The following is a 19,353-nucleotide window of genomic DNA, read 5'->3' as shown; positions in this document are numbered from 1 at the left end:
TTCTTCTGGCACGGTTTGTCAAACCCATGCGAGATAGCCTCCTAGGGTCAACCATTTGGTGGGACCTCCTGATGTCCCCTGTCCCATGAAGGGGGAGCTTTGATCAAAGAATGACCTTCTCCGACACTGTCCCTAATCCCAGGTTTCAGATAGCCTCCTGCTGGGCCCACCATCCTTGAAGGGACAGCAGGATGTGCTCAGATGAAGCTCTACAAAAAGGCCGTAAAGTAATTCACACAATGTGTAACCTATGTTATACCTGTTAAATATAAATTTTCCCATCACAATATGCACATACGCAAGCACACACCGTGGACGTCCGCAGGGGATCGTCCAGGGCGTTATAGGGTGGGGGAGCCCAGGGGTCCCAGATCCACAACCAGGCCCCAAGCCCAAGGAGAAACGGACCGCCAAGGGATAGCACCCCAGCCCCCCCTCCCGATCCCGGTGATTGATTGATTGATTTTGATTTGACTCTAACTGTAACTCCTAGATAGATATCAGAAGGTTATTTGTCTGCAGACAAAGCAGCAAGGAATGAGAGAAGTAACTGAAGTCCTAGCTAGGCAGGCAACAGAAGTCTGTCTTAAGTTAATGCTAAGTTAGCTAACTTTATTCCTTGTATCAAGACAACTACATTAATTTGCTGTACGAGCTGTCGGGGGAACTTCCAGTGAGTTCATCAGCATGAAATATAATGTTGGTTATGGTGCTGGTTCTGCTCAGGAACCAGCATTCTGAGCACCCTGAACTCTGTGTAGCAGCATAGGAGTATATTCATATCCCCCTATGCAGCGTGTCCCGTTAAACAGAGTTCACTGCCGGCCAATCATTGGGTAGGTGGAGAGTATTTAAGCAGCGCTCCTCTCCCTGCTTCTCTCTCTCTGCACTTCCGTCTGTGTACTTCCGGGGTCAAGTGTTCGATTGAGACAGTGACCGGTGTGCTGTTGGGGCATACGTGTCTTTCGGCGTCCTATTGTGGTGAGTGTTATCTCTCCCTCTCTCTCCGTGCTGTGCATGCTTGTAGCTTGCTAATGCGAGTGTGGTCACAGGTGAGACGCCCGTAGCCGCCTGGGTTTCTCCCTCCCTCGCTCATGTGCCTGTGTATATGCTTAGAAGGTATGTAGAGTACTAATATAGGTCGTAACCGCATCATCGTCGGCCATGTCATTAATTTTAACATCTGCGATAGGTGTAATCTGCCTGAATGCCAGCCGTCTGAGAACTCCGCTGTTTTGTCTCCACTGCTTTGTCTCCGCTGTTCTGTCTCTGTGGTTGCTCTCGTTGCTTCGTCTGCGCATCCGCTGCTTGCCTTGGCTGGCTGCTTTCCCGCCGCTGTGCTGCGGCTTGCCGCTGACCTGTTCCGCTGCTGCTCGGTCTTGTGGCTTCGCCTGGCTGGGAGCTTGGCGCTGGTGGCCTCTGTCTGCGCTCTGGACTGCTCTGCCTGCTGTGGTCGGCCCGCGTGCTGGGCTGTGACTGACTTGCCAGGCCGCTCGGCCTCTCCTGGCGGACACTACGTGCAATTTCTATTATTATAGAGTTCCGCTTTTATGTGTGTGTTTTAATGGTGGGGTTGTAGGTCTCTTTTTGTTTAGTTACAATTGTATAGGTTTTTCTTTTGCTTTTGTTTAGATTATTTCTATAGGTTTACCTTTTTTGTTTTAGGGTTATTTTGACTTAGTTATATTTTCTAGTCTAGTTGCTTTATTTGATTTTGGGAATTGGGTGGATTTTCCTTGAGTAGTTCTTCCTTTGTTTATCATGTTGTTTTGCTTGTTTAATTTGTGTTTAGTGGCTCTACCTTCAATTTAGTTAGTCCAATTTTGTTACTTTTGTTTAATTGCTTTATTTTGTTTTTGACCCCACTAATTGTTTCATTCCCTTTTCAGTTGCTGAGGATCGGTGGTGGTGCTGGTGGTCTGGGTGGCGGTATCCCCTCCTTCCGTGTGCGGTGCTCCTCTGGGATTGGTTTTCTTTGCACAACCCTGTGTGAGTGTGTCACGTGTGACTGGGTGCTTTTTGAGTTGTTTTGGGTGGATCCCTCCCCCCTTTCACTAGCCCATTGTCCACCTGGTAAGCCTCAGCACCTGATTAGGTTTCCCTCTTCCCCTTCTTGTGTGTGGTATTTTAAACGGATGTTAACTTGTTAATAAAATTTATTAATTTTTTTTATAATGTGAACCATGTCTCCAGCCTCATGAGTATAATGAACCTGTGTATGCCTTAAAAGGGAAAAGAAAAAAAAAAGAAATTGACTCTCTGGGTGAAATTCCCAGGGTGGCGTTGTCTGGTCCTCAAATCTCTGGTGTAAGCCAGTATTCTTTCACTCCCTACCACTGCCACATCTGCATCAATGATGTTTTTGAGTAAGCTTGTGTTAGTTGACAGATATAGCCTACGGATGGTGCAGTGGTTCTCAAATGGTCTATCTTCAGGAAGAGAAATATTTTCCCTTAAGATCAAGTCGTGAGCCATATTTTTAAACCATTCAAGTTTATTTCATAGAAAACGGCTCCACACTTGGCTGAGAAGCACAATGGGGCAGGATAGGCTTCACCATTTTGCCATCATGTCAGTGGAGAGTGAGGAACTTTCCAAGTTAAGCCACAGCGAAGTGATTGACCACTTTGCAAAAATGAAAACTAGACGCGACAGTTTACTTCCCAAAAATGATTCGCTGAAGAGACACACAACAGTTGTGTTTTTGTAATGCTTTAATGTAATGGTTTGGAAGTCTAGAGTAAAGTGCACAAGTAGGCCAAATGCATTACTGCAGTACATTTCAGGTGGTTAATCAAAGATCTAGACAACAACAGTGTGTGATATGATATGATCATCATCAATGATGATGCCAGTTTCGTTGGGCTGTTGTCGAAGGCTCAAGTTCTCTCTTAACACGAAGACTACCATGGTTTTGGTACTCAGCTCTTGCTCGGCTCCATCTTTCACTGAGGTGAAATTTAGAACAAAATGCGTAAGATGATTAACCCCCACATCCAAAAGGCAGAGCACTCAAACTTCCCCCAGGATTATTAAAGTTGCAACATATCATGGAGCGAGAACAGATTTGGACATACCGTGTATTCAACACATTCTTCTCCCAGGTCAATGATAAGTTTAAGGACACTCCCTTCTGACTCCCTTTGACACTTGTAAAAACACTTAAATATAGAAATACAGAAGAGACAGACAACAATATTCAAAGTTGCTCGCAACGAGGAGAGTGAAACCACATACCCAGTGACATGCCGCTCCACTCTGAATATGCAGTTCACACTCTCTTTTTATTCTCTTTCGGGGGTCACTATGTTGTCACTATGACGACAGCTTGGCATCCCTCGTTGATGAACTTCTTTCGGACAAGGAACAGGCGATGGCTTCTGTCAAGGACTTCTCTTGAAAATTGGTCATTAATGCTGAAGTCCGCCCCCTTCAGGCCTCGGCATTTCACCTGTCCCTTCTGCTTGAAATGTTAAAATTTTGCCACACTGAATCTCGGCTTTCTGTTCTCTGGCTTCTTGGCTTCCAGGTGGTGAACGCGATGGAAGGTTATGTTCCAGATGACGTCAGCTGAGAGCTCGAGCCGTTGCGCCATGAAGTCCCCTACAGATTTTTCCGGGTCGTCCTCGGATTTCTCCGGAATTCCTGCAAAGACAAGGTTGTCCCGCATGCTTTGGGCCTGAAGGTCTAAGATCGTCTCTATTTAGTAGTGTATTCCTAGGTTTCTAATATCTGTTGATTTATTTTTTGTTGTTGTTGTTTTGTTTGGATTTCTTGATAAGATTTTCTTGTTAGTTATTTATTTGTTTATCATATTTTGTTTGGGTTAATTAGTAGTTTATTTGTGGGTTTATTTCATTGGGTGAAATAACACCTGAAATTTATTTATGTACGTATGTAGGTAGTGCTCACAGGACCAGCAGGACAATGCCTGTGTTCTTTGTTTGGTTGCTTGGTAATAAAATAAATAAGAAACGCAACAATGTTGTACGGACAATGACGCTTTTGTCTGCGTAAAACACAACCCATGGTGCATCAGTGACCTTTTGATTATAGTTTAAATTTTATTTATTTTAGTTTATTTTGTAGGACAAATAGCTTTATTTGCCTGGTGGAGTTGTGAAAGTCCGTCGGTGAGGGACTTCACCGACTCGCGTAGGGTTGTGTTCTCCATCACCCAGGAGATTATCTGTTTTTGGCTGAAGTCCAGAGATTCATGGATGGCCTGGAATTCTTTATGGAGCACCTCAACGAGAGCGAGGTGGCCGTCCAATCAAATCAGCCTCTTGTCGATGGAATCGAGGATGTCCCTTGGAGTTGTCAGGATGGCTGCGCTTGAAATTCGGCCACTTGGGTGACTTGTCCATGACTATACGAGCAAAAGCACCCATCAATATACTCCTCCAGATCTTCCAGGTTTGTCTTGGTAAACTTTCCATTTGTTTGATATGTAAGTTTTTATCTAGAAATACTTTTTGGATGTTTAAATAATTCAGATCGTTTGGGAGTGCTATGTTCCGCTTGTCTGCTGTGCGCGTGCCTTGTACCCTCAAGATTACAAGCAAGATTGCAAGATTACAGCATCACGCCCCTTGCGTTGATTAATTGAACCAGGACATTTGTAACTAACTCCTCCTTCAGAATAACTCCTACTCCATTTCTCTTCCTATCCTTTGAGCTAAAATGAGAGAAAGTGTTTTGCTCGTTGTGATAAGGCGTATAAAGCATGCGATAGGCTCTGTGGTGCAAGGTGGCTCCATATATGGCACATGTGCGCCACGTCCCAAAAAGCACTCCACTCGCTCTGAGAAGGTATTTCAAGCGCGTTTTGGGGCACCGTTAGTGTGGTGTGCTTCATTGTGTGGCACACACAACCATTGTTCCCAAATGCACTGTATGTGCTCCGAGAAGCATTGTGAAGCACAGCATATTACGGCAGGCCACTGCGAGCCAACGGAAGGTGCCAGGAGGTCTATTCCAAGTGCGCATGACGCAGCTTCGCATCCCCTTCTATGTGAACGTGTTTCAGCTGGCTGAGATGCACTGCTGTGAAGTTAGAGCGAAAATGAGAAAAAGTATTTCACTTGCTCTGATAATGCATTTCAAGCACGCTTTAGGCTGTGTGGCGAAATTTTTCTCCATTTTTGGCACATGTGTGCCACATCCCAAAAAGCACTCCACTCGCTCCGAGAAGAAGTTCGAACAGCTTTTTGGCACTTATTGTTCATAAATGCACTCTTTTCGCTTTGAAAAAAAATTGTGAGCCAAAGGACGTTACAGCAGGCCACTGCGAGCCAGCGGAAGGTGACAGGAGGACCTTTCCAGGTGTGCTTGACGCAGTTTCGCATCCCCTCATATGTGAAGATGTTTCACGCGGCTTCACTGCTGTGGAGTTAGAGCGAAAATGAGACAAAGGTGTTTCACTCACTGTGATAATGCATTTCAAGCGGTGTGGTAAAATGTTTGTCCATATATGGCACATTGTGTGCCACGTCCCAAAAAGCACTCCACTCGCTCCAAGAAGAAGTTTTTGGCACTTATGGGGCACATTTAGTGTAGTGTGCTTCATTGCGTGGCATACACAACTGTTTGAATTCCCTGCTGTGAGGAGCCTACGTCACAGCAAGCTGCCCCATGCAGACACAATAGACTGTTCTGCGCATGCACAATATGTGTTCAGTAACTTTCTGTGTTTAGTTAGTTGAGTAGTCCCTCGCCGACAGGCAACACTCTCCTTCATCCCTTTGTACAGTACGACAGTGTGGGTCGGTGATGATGTAAGTTTTATGACAAGCAGATGTTTGTACTTTGGACATAATGAGAGTTGTTGATATTACCAGGTTAATAAGCTCAAGGTGTAGCTTACCATGTAGCATGTTTACAGAGCCTTGTAAAACGTGAACGGCCTAACACGTAATATGGCTAATTACCGTGCATTTGTTTATTTCTGTCGTCGTTTATTGGCCGTGTAGCTGTTGCTCTTTGGGGCTGTACTGTATGCCAGCGGGACAGACTGACCGGACTGGTAACTACCGGGGCTGTTTCAGTTTAGTTATTCACATGACCCTACACGGCCACTTACTGGTAATTTTCAGTATGACACGTTGTAAATGTCATTTGTAATTCAGGTTATTCTAACATTACTGCCACTGTAGGTTAATTATCATTAATACTGTTATAATTGTTGTCTTGGCAGACATCACAAACCACACACACACAATTTACAAAGCATACAGGGTCCTGTTATTTGGAAACAAGTCAATAAAGCCATCAAAAGGAGAGAAGTTGCTGCCTCTTCTCTGACCGGAGCATTAGGCCAGCTTATGCACAGCCAGCGCATCATCACCGAAGCTGTTCCCTTACAAGTGGTCCTTCGAGCCGGTTCCTGTGTATGACTGTGCCATGGCAACTTCTGGCAACCGTGCAGATTATAGACCTCCAGTTGTATCCCACCCAAGCCGGTCTCGTCAACTCCCTAGGCACCTGCATGACTGCATGACTGCATGTCATAGACAGCCCCGGCTACCTCAATAGACAAGATACAACACAGCAAGTGATGCAAGCACATCAGGAAGAGCCTCTCGACCACACGCCCCCAGGGATGGAAGACTTGAGGCTGGAAGGGATGGAAGCCCGCATGAAAGACATAACTAGGCAGATGAGACAGCTACAGTCAGCCATGGACAGTGTTAAAGGTAAAGCTCACCCTCAGTTCAGCCAGCTCACCACACTCCGCTCGGCCAGAGACTATATCCACCTTCTCTCTGCCTGTCCAGCATGCAGGTCAGCACGTCCAGCTGGAGCACCAGCCAGCTAGACAGACACCGCCAACAGTGTTTCTGCCAACCCAGCCTGCGCCACCACAGCCTCAATCTCGGCCACAGCCCTTCCCCACAACAGCAGAGTTATCCTCAGTACGTCCAGCATCGGATTTCTCCTCAACCTGGACCACCGCTGCCCCATTCAACCAACAAGAGACATGACCAAACTCTCATGTTATCCCCCCTTGTCAGCCATCTATAGATCCAGGAGCAGCCTATTCAGTCCTAGAGACTGAATATCCCCCTGCCACTCAACAACAGCCATACCAGTCTGTATCCCAATCAGCTGCACACTACCCACAGTTGACACCCATGGTTGCTCTATCTACAGCACCAGGATACGTCTCTCCGTACAACAATCCTGCAACACTCACTATGACAGAGATGGCTATTGCAGCCTCATACGGTATCCCAAAGCCCAAACTACCTCTCTTCAGTTCTGGACGGGAGAGTGATTTCATTATGCTGAAAAGGGGACTGGATAGCTTATACTTGGTCCACACAGACACTTAACTGAAGATTATAAATATAAATAATATTGCTTGATCACCTCAAACTTCCCAGTGCCTACCAAATGGCAAAGCGATACATACCTGACTCCACACTATACACCAGTGCTATGCTCTGCAGCAACGCTATGGGCAGACAAGACAGCTGGTTCAGGGAGAATTAAAGACTATACTGAACTCTCCTCCCATGGAAACCTGGCTACGCAAGGGCCTTCCAAGATTTCTTCTCAGCTGTAAACACACTGGTGGGCATGTTAAGCCGCATGTACGGTCCAGTCTGAACTGCGGTGTGGCTCCCACGTAGACACCCTCCTATAGGCAAGCTGCCAGGTAACTACACACTGCAAAAATGCCCTGTCAATTTTAAGCCTAAATATTCTAGATATAAGCATGCTTGTGCTTAAAACTGTCAGTATAGCACATAAAATCTTGAAATAAGATCACAAAAACTCATTTCAAGCAATCTAGTTAAGCTTGGTTAATGCAAAAGAAGCTTATTATCACTCAAAACTACATTTTGAATTTTACAGATACATTTGTACTGTGACAGGTGACCCTTGTTTGAAACATTGTTTTTTTTCCCACCACAATTGGGCTTTGAGGTTTTGTCCTGTGAAAAGTAATCTATGTTCTCATATGGAAATACTTCAAGGGTCTAGATCTCTACCAGCAACAGCACTCAGTATTTCCTCATCTGTAGAATAGGAAGGATAATGTGGGGTCACGTATTTGCAAAAGGTAGATTTAGAAAGATAGCAAATGCTGAGAAACCTCAGGTCTGGCTATCACGGGTATCAAGATGGCGAACAAAGCTGTCAACATCCCTAAACCAAAGAACTGAAAATTAGGTGAGTAAAGCAAACAGACTATTTTCCGGCAGAGAAACTGTTGCACTCCACCCAATTTAACACCATCAAACAGTCAAACAGTCAAACAGGATCATAACACACAAAGCTCTTCAAAATGTACGCATCCTCATGGTCACAAAATGCAGGTTCCCATATATCAATTTTGTCAACAAACCAGAAAAAAAAAAAATCAAAATAAAATCATCAGTTGACAAACCTGTGCATTCTTGGCTTTACTTTACTTTACTTTTTGTTGAATTCTTCCCATTCAGCTATTGCCTTTTTGTAGGAATGAGTAAGGTCACGCTCATGAATACTGTCCTTCAGTACCTCAGTCTGGATGACGGATAACAAAGTGGCACCACATTTGGGGTAGGTGAGGTGGAAGGTGTAATAACACCCCATGAGGATCAGAGGAGCCTCTTGACATTTCCTTAGGTAAGGTGGTGAGTGGCATTGTGCCAACAGCCAGGAGAAGGTTAGTAGATCCTACCAGGAAGACCGGACTGGTGATGGGCCGTCTCTGGAGAAACATATTGGGGTCCTCAGATGGCTGAGAGCAACAAAGTAGAGACAAAAGGTAGAACAAGATTAAACTTCACGCATATCAACTTAATTTTCAGTTTGATACTGATACTGATGCAAACTCACCTCAAGAACATGGAACAGTGCCTCACATGCTGGTCCGAGCTTTTTGGGTGGGGGCGTTGGAGAAGGGAACATTGAAGGAAGTGCCTTGAACAAAGCAATGGCTTGTCCTGCTGAAAAACAATATGGGCAAATCAACTGCGTTGTCTTTATTGCTGTTAGGCAATTTGACTGTGACATTAAGTATTGTGCAATTGTGTAATTGAAAAGTCAACATAAAAGGCAAAAAAGGTAGTGTAATCATGGAAAAACTGTATCAGTGAGCGACAGCGTATGTTTGTTTATGTGTTTAGTGTGTATATCCCTGAAACAATATGAAATTTTAGTAAAATAAGAGTAAAATAAAAGCTTTTGCTGTTATTGGACAAGCAAACTTAAAGTTTGGCTGGATAGTGTGGCAGCAGCAGTCGGGGTGAATCTACAATATTCTCGACACTGTCACTGCAGGGATATAAAAAGACTTGTCAGTTGCACAAGTGAAAAACAAGACTATAAGGGTCATATGTATACATGAAAAGGTGTTAGTGGTGTTTAAAACCTCTAGTGACCACCACATCTTAGAAACTATCATGAAAAGGATAAGAAAAAAAGAAGGAAAATAAAGAAAATATTTAAGTTTGTAGTCATCAAAAAGGAAATTAAAAAGCGATTAAAATCACATCATATGCAGCCATTACATAGGCAAATCCAACCTATAAAACAGTGTTGTTATCTATATTTGCATTATGCTTACATTTATCCAGACCCACTGGTGGCTTCAATGACTTGTTCCACACTCCAAAGAACAGCGCATTTTGGCAAAAGCTTTCCCATCGGGCTTTGATCTGGTCAGCAAAGTTCTTGTTGTCTGCCTGTAGAATGCGGCCCAGTTCGTCCATGATCTGAGCGTACAGAGAAAACAGCAATTTCCTACTCTCATTTTGCTTAACCTTTGGACTAGCAGGCAGAAATGCTATGTGCATCAGTAACAGGTGAACATAAAATTCATTTTATTTTAATTAAAATACAAAATTCAGTCAGTTAATGCAGTGATTTTCAACCACTGTGCCGCGGCACACTAGTGTACCTTGAGAAACCGTCAGATGTGCCGTGAGGAATTATCCAATGTCACTTTTTATAATTAACAATTATTAATCATCATTTGCAAATATTATGTCAATAGCCATTATGTCAATAGTATACATGGACCCAAATATTCCAATTGCATTTGGTTTATTTGCTCAAACGGAAAGAATTGAACAGGGATGGAATATTCCTTTAACCAATCCGATTGAGGTACCTTGTACCCGCTCAAACGGAAATTTGTCAGGGTGCGTTCTTCTTTGTGGTGTTTTTCTTCTTCTGTTGTTTATTGGCGGTTGGCAAGCAGCTTTCGTATGCATTACCGCAATCTAAACCCTTCTATACTTTATTCACAAGTGCAGTTTTATTTAAAAAGAAAATATATATCTATATATAACATGTCCTGAGTTTAATTATGGACTGGCCCAGTAGCCAGCCCATAGACTGCTACTTGCAGTAGCAGTCTATGGGCTGGCTACTGAGCCAGCCCATATTGTTATTCCTTGTGGTGTTTACCAATTTTTATTATTCTTATATCTTAATCTTCCACTTTTTTTGCGCGTAATGCGGCCAAAACCGCAAGAAGGACCCCCACACATGTTACACCGTCGGAATCGTGACGCTCGGGACTACAGCGGTATTTATTTTTTGGAACGTTTTGTGTAACCATGGCGACGCTATTAACCGAAACGTTCAAAAATGGGCCAGTTGATTAGGTACAGAATTCTATTTTTAGAACAGCCGCATTCCAGAGAAAACGAGAATTTACAGACATTTCACAGCCTTGTAGCTCAGCCATACGGCCACGTAGAAACGTGGTTGATGGCTCATTTTTTAGATAAACTTCTGAACTCTCTCTGTGGCTAAATGCTAATTGTTAGCATGTTAGCATGTTAGCATTTAAGCTAATTTACTCATGTTTAAAGGCAAATACACCCATTGCATGATGCAGGGAGGTTCTAGGACAACCTTGGCAGTTTCTAAACTTGATGCTCTCTTGCTAGGTGCTAGCATGGACCCGTTAGCATGTTAGCATTTAAGCTAATTTACTCATGTCTAAATGAAAATACACACATGGCATGGTGTAGGGAGGTTATAGGACAACCTTGGCGCTTTCTAAACTTGAGGCTCTCTTGCTAGGTGCTAGCATGATAACTGTTAGCATGTTAGCATCTAAGCTAATTTACTCACGTTTAAAGGCAAATACACACATGGCATGATATAGGGAGGTTATAGGACAACCTTGGCACTTTGTAAACTTGAAACCCTCTTGCTAGGTGCTAGCATGGTAGCCGTTAGCATGTTAGCATTTAAGCTAATTTACTCATGTCTAAAGGCAAATACACACATGGCATGATGTAGGGAGGTTGTAGGACAACCTTGGCACTTTCTAAACTTGATGCTCTCTTGCTAGGTGCTAGCATGGTAGCCGTTAGCATGTTAGCATTTGAGCTAATTTACTCATGTCTTCAGGCAAATACACACATGGCATGGTGTAGGGAGGTTATAGGACAACCTTGGCGCTTTCTAAACTTGAGGCTCTCTTGCTAGGTGCTAGCATGATAACTGTTAGCATGTTAGCATCTAAGCTAATTCACTCACGTTTAAAGGCAAATACACACATGGCATGATATAGGGAGGTTATAGGACAACCTTGGCACTTTGTAAACTTGAAACCCTCTTGCTAGGTGCTAGCATGGTAGCCGTTAGCATGTTAGCATTTAAGCTAATTTACTCATGTCTAAAGGCAAATACACACATGGCATGATGTAGGGAGGTTATAGGACAACCTTGGCACTTTCTCAACTTGATGCTCTCTTGCTAGGTGCTAGCATGGTAGCCGTTAGCATGTTAGCATTTAAGCTAATTTACTCATGTCTTCAGGCAAATACACATATGGCATGGTGTAGGGAGGTTATAGGACAACCTTGGCACTTTCTAAACTTGAGGCTCTCTTGCTAGGTGCTAGCATAATGATTGTTAGCATGTTAGCATTTAAGCTAATTTACTCATGTTTAAAGGCAAATACACACATGACATGATGTGGGGAGGTTGTCGGACAACCTTGGCACTTTCTCAACTTGATGCTCTCTTGCTAGGTGCTAGCATGGTAGCCGTTAGCATGTTAGCATTTAAGCTAATTTACTCATGTCTAAAGGCAAATACACACATGGCATGATGTAGGGAGGATATAGGACAACCTTGGCACTTTCTAAACTTGAGGCTCTCTTGCTAGGTGCTAGCATAATGATTGTTAGCATGTTAGCATTTAAGCTAATTTACTCATGTTTAAAGGCAAATACACACATGGCATGATGTAGGGAGGTGATAGGACAACCTTGGCACTTTCTAAACTTGGGACTCTCTTGCTAGGTGCTAGCATGATGACTGTTAGCATGTTAGCATTTAAGCTAATTTGCTCACGTTTAAAGGCAAATACACACATGCATGATGCAGGGACGTCATAGGACATCCTTGGCAGTTTCTAAACTTAAGGCTGTCTTGCTAGGTGCTAGCATGTTAGCATTTAAGCTAATTTACTCATGTCTAAAGGCAAATACACACATGGCATGATATAGGGAGGTTATAGGACAACCTTGGCACTTTTTTAACTTGAGGCTCTCTTGCTAGGTGCTAGCATGATAACTGTTAGCATGTTAGCATTTAAGCTAATTTACTCACATTTAAAGGCAAATACACACATGGCATGATGTAGGGAGGTTATAGGACAACCTTGGCACTTTCTAAACTTGAGGCTCTCTTGCTAGGTGCTAGCATAATGATTGTTAGCATGTTAGCATTTAAGCTAATTTACTCAAGTTTAAAGGCAATTACACACTTGGCATGATGTGGGGACACTATTGGACTGCATCAACTTTTTCCGTACTTGAGGCTTTCTTGCTAGGTGCTACCACGGTAGCCGTTGGCACACCGGGCCCGAGGTTCACAGCACAGGTGGCCAGTCCATCAAAATTTCCGCGGGAATTTTCTAGTTATAAAATATTACCAAGATTGAATTTGATCTTTTCCTGTTTAAATTTATCCCGGCTGCGTTCTTTCAGCGCATGCTCAGATATGACATAACACGCAGATCCAGACGTTCTTCACTTTTAAAAATGGAGGCCAGCAATCGGCACTGGACTAAGCAAAGTTTGTTTTTGATTCAAACTAAATTTCAAGACTGGACAGACGAAACACTGGCAATACGGACTTATTCCAACAAGTGAAAGAAAAACTTGGGGAAGCCGGTATCACGTTGATGTTTACGTTTTACTGCGCATGCCCTATTGACTATTCTGGTTGATTTTCACGGCGCATGTAGACAAGAGATTGGAATATTCCTTTCCATGGATACCATTGTTTCCCGAAAGGTCATTTGGAAAGAGAAAAACTCGTCATGTAAAAACGTGGCTACTGTGGAGTGTCTGGTGGTGTAAAGACTGGCAGAGCAATGTAATATTGATATTGTAATATTGATGTAATATTGTTCCACTGACTTATTGACTTATTGATGCACGTGTGAGGTCGTGGTGACATTTTGTAACATTTTTGGTTCGTGGTGTGCCACAAGATTTTTCCAATGTAAAAAACGTGCCGTGGCTCAAAAAAGGTTGAAAAACACTGCGTTAATGTAATATTAGATGCCTGCCACTTGGTTTCCCCTGAGTCAAACCAATAGTTTTGATGGGGATTAAAAATGCACTTTCATATAGAAGAGTGGAGCGATCTAATCAGAACACAACCTTAGTTTTTATTACACATGCCTCCATTTAAATGACTCTTCAAAGGCACCTGATATACTGTCCTAGCTTCAACAAGCCATAGTTACAGTGACTGTTAGCCCAATTGGCACAGCATGCTGAGGATTATATCAGAAGACAAGAAGAGACAAGGTCTAGCAAAAGCTTCCATCTAAATACAAAGTTTAGCCAGCGATGGCATCAGTCATGGACTTTCTCGCATCAACTCTACTACTACTGGCCCCCTAAAGTTTTTAGCCAACAGCCTAATAGTTGGTGACTTTTTGGTATTCTCAAGTCTTGGTGGATGATGAAGATATTAATCAATATTGTTGTCCACTTTCCCCCTCATTGTTTGCTATCTTCATTGAACCTCTTGCAGCTGCAATTCGACAACATGTAAATATTAAAGGGATCCACACAACGAATGTTCATCATAAGATAAGCCTTTATGCTGATGATGTGTTACTCTTCCTAAAAAAATTCACACTCCTCACTTCACCAAGCTATCACACTCATCAATAACTTTAGCACCTTTTCGGACTACTCTATTAACTGGTCTAAATCCACAGTACTGCCCATTAATTTTGTTTTCCAGAGCACCCCTTCTATACCACTGCGTTCAGGGAATATCAGGATTTGGGCATCAACATTTCCTCCAATCTGTCAGACCTGATCAGCTGACCTGAATTATACCCCAAAACCAAAACTTGGCAGGAGGCTCATTGCAAATGTGCCTGACGCAGCTTCGCATCCCCGTTCTATGTGCAACAGATTCACGTGGCTGAGAAGCACTGCTGTGGAATTAGTGCCAAAATGAGAAAAAGTGTTTCACTCGCTGTGATAATGTATTTCAAGCAACCTATAGGCTTTGTGGTAAAAGTCTTCTCCGTATATGGCACATGTGTGCCACGTCCGAAAAAGCACTCCACTCTCTCAGTGAAGAAGGATTAGGGTTAGGGTTAGGGTTAGGGTTAGGGTTAGGGTTAGGGTTAGGGTTAGGGTTAGGGTGAGGGTGAGGGTGAGGGTGAGAGTGAGGGTTAAGGTTAAGGTTAGGGTTAGGGCTAGGTTTAGGGTTAGGTTAAGGGTTAGGGTTAGGGTTTTGGCACTTATGGAACACATTTAGTGTGATGTGCTTTATTGCTTGGCACACACAACCATTGTTCGAAAATACACTTTATTCACTCTCAAACACATTGTGAGCAAAGGATGATACGGCGGGTCATTGTGAGCCAGCGGAACCCTCATTGTAAGTGTGCCTGACGCAGCTTCGCATCCCATTCTATGTGCAACAGATTCACGTGGCTGAGAAGCACTGCTGTTGAATTAGAGCCAAAATGAGAAAAAGTGTTTCACTCGCTGTGATTATGTATTTCAAGCAACCTATAGGCTTTGTGGTAAAAATCTTCTCCGTATATGGCACATGTGTGCCACGTCCAAAAAAAACTACACTCGCTCAGAAAAGAGCGTTTTGGCACTTATGGAACACATTTAGTGTGATGTGCTTTATTGCTTGGCACACACAACCATTGTTCGAAAATGCCCTTTATTCACTCTCAAACACGTTGTGAGCAAAGGATGATAGGGCGGGTCATTCTGAGCCAGCGGAAGGTGCCAGGAGGCTCATTGCAAGTGTGCCTGACGTAGCTTCGCATCCCGTTCTATATGCAAAACATTCTATGTTCTATGTGCAACAGATACACGTGGCTGAGAAGCACTGCTGTGGAATTAGAGCCAAAATGAGAAATAGTGTTTCACTCGCTGTGATAATGTATTTTAAGCAACCTATAGGCTTTGTGGTAAAAAAAAAAATTCTTCATATATGGCACATGTGTGCCACGTCCAAAAAAACTACACTCGCTCAGAAAAGAGCGTTTTGGCACTTATGGAACACATTTAGGGTTAGGGTTAGGGTTAGGGTTAGGGTTAGGGTTAGGGTTAGGGTTAGGGTTAGGGTTAGGTTTAGGGTTAGGGTTAGGGTTAGGTTAAGGGTTAGGCTTAGGGTTAGGGTTTTGGCACTTATGGAAAACATTTAGTGTGATGTGCTTTATTGCTTGGCACACACAACCATTGTTCGAAAATGCACTTTATTCACTCTCAAACACGTTGTGAGCAAAGGATGATACGGCGGGTCATTCTGAGCCAGCGGAAGGTGCCAGGAGGCTCATTGTAAGTGTGCCTGACGCAGCTTTGCTTCCCGTTCTATGTGCAACAGATTCACGTGGCTGAGAAGCACTGCTGTGGAATTAGAGCCAAAATGAGAAATAGTGTTCAGTCGCTGTGATAATGTATTTCAAGCAACCTATAGGCTTTGTGGTAAAAAAAAATTCTTCATATATGGCACATGTGTGCCACATCCAAAAAAAACTCCACTCGCTCAGAAAAGAGCGTTTTGGCACTTATGGAACACATTTACTGTGATGTGCTTTATTGCTTGGCACACACAACCATTGTTCGAAAATGCCCTTTATTCACTCTCAAACACGTTGTGAGAAAAGGATGATAGGGCGGGTCAATGTGAGCCAGCGGAAGGTGCCAGGAGGCTCATTGCAAGTGTGCCTGACGCAGCTTCGCATCCCGTTCTATGTGCAACAGATACACGTGGCTGAGAAGCACTGCTGTGGAATTAGAGCCAAAATGAGAAAAAGTGTTTCACTCGCTGTGATAATGTATTTCAAGCAACCTATCGGCTTTGTGGTAAAAATCTTCTCCGTATATGGCACATGTGTGCCACGTCCGAAAAAGCACTCCACTCGCTCAGAGAAGAAGGGTTAGGGTTAGGGTTAGGGTTAGGGTTAGGGTTAGGGTTAGGGTTAGGGTTAGGGTTACGGTTAGGTTAAGGGTTAGGGTTAGGGTTAGGGTTTTGGCACTTATGGAACACATTTACTGTGATGTGCTTTATTGCTTGGCACACACAACCATTGTTCGAAAATGCACTTTGTTCACTCTCAAACACGTTGTGAGCAAAGGATGATACGGCGGGTCATTCTGAGCCAGCGGAAGGTGCCAGGAGGCTCATTGCAAGTGTGCCTGACGCAGCTTCGCATCCCGTTCTATGTGCAACAGATACACGTGGCTGAGAAGCACTGCTGTGGAATTAGAGCCAAAATGAGAAAAAGTGTTTCACTCGCTGTGATAATGTATTTCAAGCAACCTATAGGCTTTGCGGTAAAAATCTTCTCCGTATATGGCACATGTGTGCCACGTCCGAAAAAGCACTCCACTCGCTCAGAGAAGAAGGGTTAGGGTTAGGGTTAGGGTTAGGGTTAGGGTTAGGGTTAGGGTTAGGGTTAGGGTTAGGTTAAGGGTTAGGGTTAGGGTTAGGGTTTTGGCACTTATGGAACACATTTAGTGTGATGTGCTTTATTGCTTGGCACACACAACCATTGTTCGAAAATGCACTTTATTCACTCTCAAACACGCTGTGAGCAAAGGATGATGCGGCGGGTCATTCTGAGCCAGCGGAAGGTGCCAGGAGGCTCATTGTAAGTGTGCCTGATGCAGCTTCGCATCCCGTTCTATGTGCAACAGATACACGTGGCTGAGAAGCACTGCTGTGGAATTAGAGCCAAAATGAGAAAAAGTGTTTCACTCGCTGTGATAATGTATTTCAAGCAACCTATAGGCTTTGCGGTAAAAATCTTCTCCGTATATGGCACATGTGTGCCACGTCCGAAAAAGCACTCCACTCGCTCAGAGAAGAAGGGTTAGGGTTAGGGTTAGGGTTAGGGTTAGGGTTAGGGTTAGGGTTAGGGTTAGGTTAAGGGTTAGGGTTAGAGTTAGGGTTAGGTTAGGGTTAGGGTTAGGGTTAGGGTTAGGGTTTTGGCACTTATGGAACACATTTAGTGTGATGTGCTTTATTGCTTGGCACACACAACCATTGTTCGAAAATGCACTTTATTCACTCTCAAACACGTTGTGAGCAAAGGATGATGCGGCGGGTCATTCTGAGCCAGCGGAAGGTGCCAGGAGGCTCATTGTAAGTGTGCCTGATGCAGCATCGCTTCCCGTTCTATGTGCAACAGATTCACGTGGCTGAGAAGCACTGCTGTGGAATTAGAGCCAAAATGAGAAATAGTGTTCCCTCGCTGTGATAATGTATTTCAAGCAACCAATAGGCTTTGTGGTAAAAAAAAAATCTTCATATATGGCACATGAGTGCCACGTCCAAAAAAAACTCCACTAGCTCAGAAAAGAGCGTTTTGGCACTTATGGAACACATTTACAGTGATGTGCTTTATTGCTTGGCACACACAACCATTGTTCGAAAATGCCCTTTATTCACTCTCAAACACGTTGTGAGAAAAGGATGATAGGGCGGGTCATTGTGAGCCAGCGGAAGGTGCCAGGAGGCTCATTGCAAGTGTGCCTGACGCTGCTTCGCATCCCGTTCTATGTGCAACAGATACACGTGGCTGAGAAGCACTGCTGTGGAATTAGAGCCAAAATGAGAAAAAGTGTTTCACTCGCTGTGATAATGTATTTCAAGCAACCTAGCGGCTTTGTGGTAAAAATCTTCTCCGTATATGGCACATGTGTGCCACGTCCGAAAAAGCACTCCACTCGCTCAGAGAAGAAGGGTTTGGGTTAGGGTTAGGGTTAGGGTTAGGGTTAGGGTTAGGGTTAGGGTTAGGGTTAGGGTTAGGGTGAGGGTGAGAGTGAGGGTTAAGGTTAGGGTTAGGGCTAGGTTTAGGGTTAGGTTAAGGGTTAGGGTTAGGGTTAGGGTTTTGGCACTTATGGAACACATTTAGTGTGATGTGCTTTATTGCTTGGCACACACAACCATTGTTCGAAAATACACTTTATTCACTCTCAAACACATTGTGAGCAAAGGATGATACGGCGGGTCATTGTGAGCCAGCGGAACCCTCATTGTAAGTGTGCCTGACGCAGCTTCGCATCCCTTTCTATGTGCATCAGATTCACGTGGCTGAGAAGCACTGCTGTTGAATTAGAGCCAAAATGAGAAAAAGTGTTTCACTCGCTGTGATTATGTATTTCAAGCAACCTATAGGCTTTGTGGTAAAAATCTTCTCCGTATATGGCACATGTGTGCCACGTCCAAAAAAAACTACACTCGCTCAGAAAAGAGCGTTTTGGCACTTATGGAACACATTTAGTGTGATGTGCTTTATTGCTTGGCACACACAACCATTGTTCGAAAATGCCCTTTATTCACTCTCAAACACGTTGTGAGAAAAGGATGATAGGGCGGGTCATTGTGAGCCAGCGGAAGGTGCCAGGAGGCTCATTGCAAGTGTGCCTGACGCAGCTTCGCATCCCGTTCTATGTGCAACAGATACACGTGGCTGAGAAGCACTGCTGTGGAATTAGAGCCAAAATGAGAAAAAGTGTTTCACTCGCTGTGATAATGTATTTCAAGCAACCTATCGGCTTTGTGGTAAAAATCTTCTCCGTATATGGCACATGTGTGCCACGTCCGAAAAAGCACTCCACTCGCTCAGAGAAGAAGGGTTAGGGTTAGGGTTAGGGTTAGGGTTAGGGTTAGGGTTAGGGTTAGGGTTAGGTATAGGGTTAGGGTTAGGGTTAGGTTAAGGGTTAGGGTTAGGGTTTTGGCACTTATGGAACACATTTAGTGTGATGTGCTTTATTGCTTGGCACACACAACCATTGTTCGAAAATGCACTTTATTCACTCTCAAACACGTTGTGAGCAAAGGATGATACGGCGGGTCATTCTGAGCCAGCGGAAGGTGCCAGGAGGC

At 43.8% G+C, this 19,353-nt stretch overlaps 2 long non-coding RNA genes across 2 annotated transcripts; one reads left to right on the top strand and one right to left on the bottom strand.

The window, feature by feature from the left end:
- The first annotated feature begins 585 nt into the window (after positions 1 to 585).
- On the top strand, positions 586 to 2,168 carry LOC131105499 (uncharacterized). Its single transcript, XR_009119947.1, has 3 exons — positions 586 to 981; positions 1,053 to 1,119; positions 1,193 to 2,168. It is a non-coding gene; the product is annotated as an uncharacterized LOC131105499 (long non-coding RNA).
- Positions 2,169 to 8,669: 6,501 nt separating this feature from the next.
- On the bottom strand, positions 8,670 to 9,669 carry LOC131105694 (uncharacterized). The gene is made up of 3 exons (XR_009119981.1): positions 9,560 to 9,669; positions 8,830 to 8,939; positions 8,670 to 8,731 (listed from the first exon to the last, which is right to left on the bottom strand). It is a non-coding gene; the product is annotated as an uncharacterized LOC131105694 (long non-coding RNA).
- Between the last annotated feature and the right edge of the window lie 9,684 nt (positions 9,670 to 19,353).

The sequence above is a fragment of the Doryrhamphus excisus genome, chromosome 17, assembly GCF_030265055.1.
Source record: "Doryrhamphus excisus isolate RoL2022-K1 chromosome 17, RoL_Dexc_1.0, whole genome shotgun sequence".
In the NCBI taxonomy this organism is placed as follows: Eukaryota; Metazoa; Chordata; class Actinopteri; order Syngnathiformes; family Syngnathidae; genus Doryrhamphus; species Doryrhamphus excisus.
This window is presented reverse-complemented; position numbering and strand designations above follow the sequence as displayed.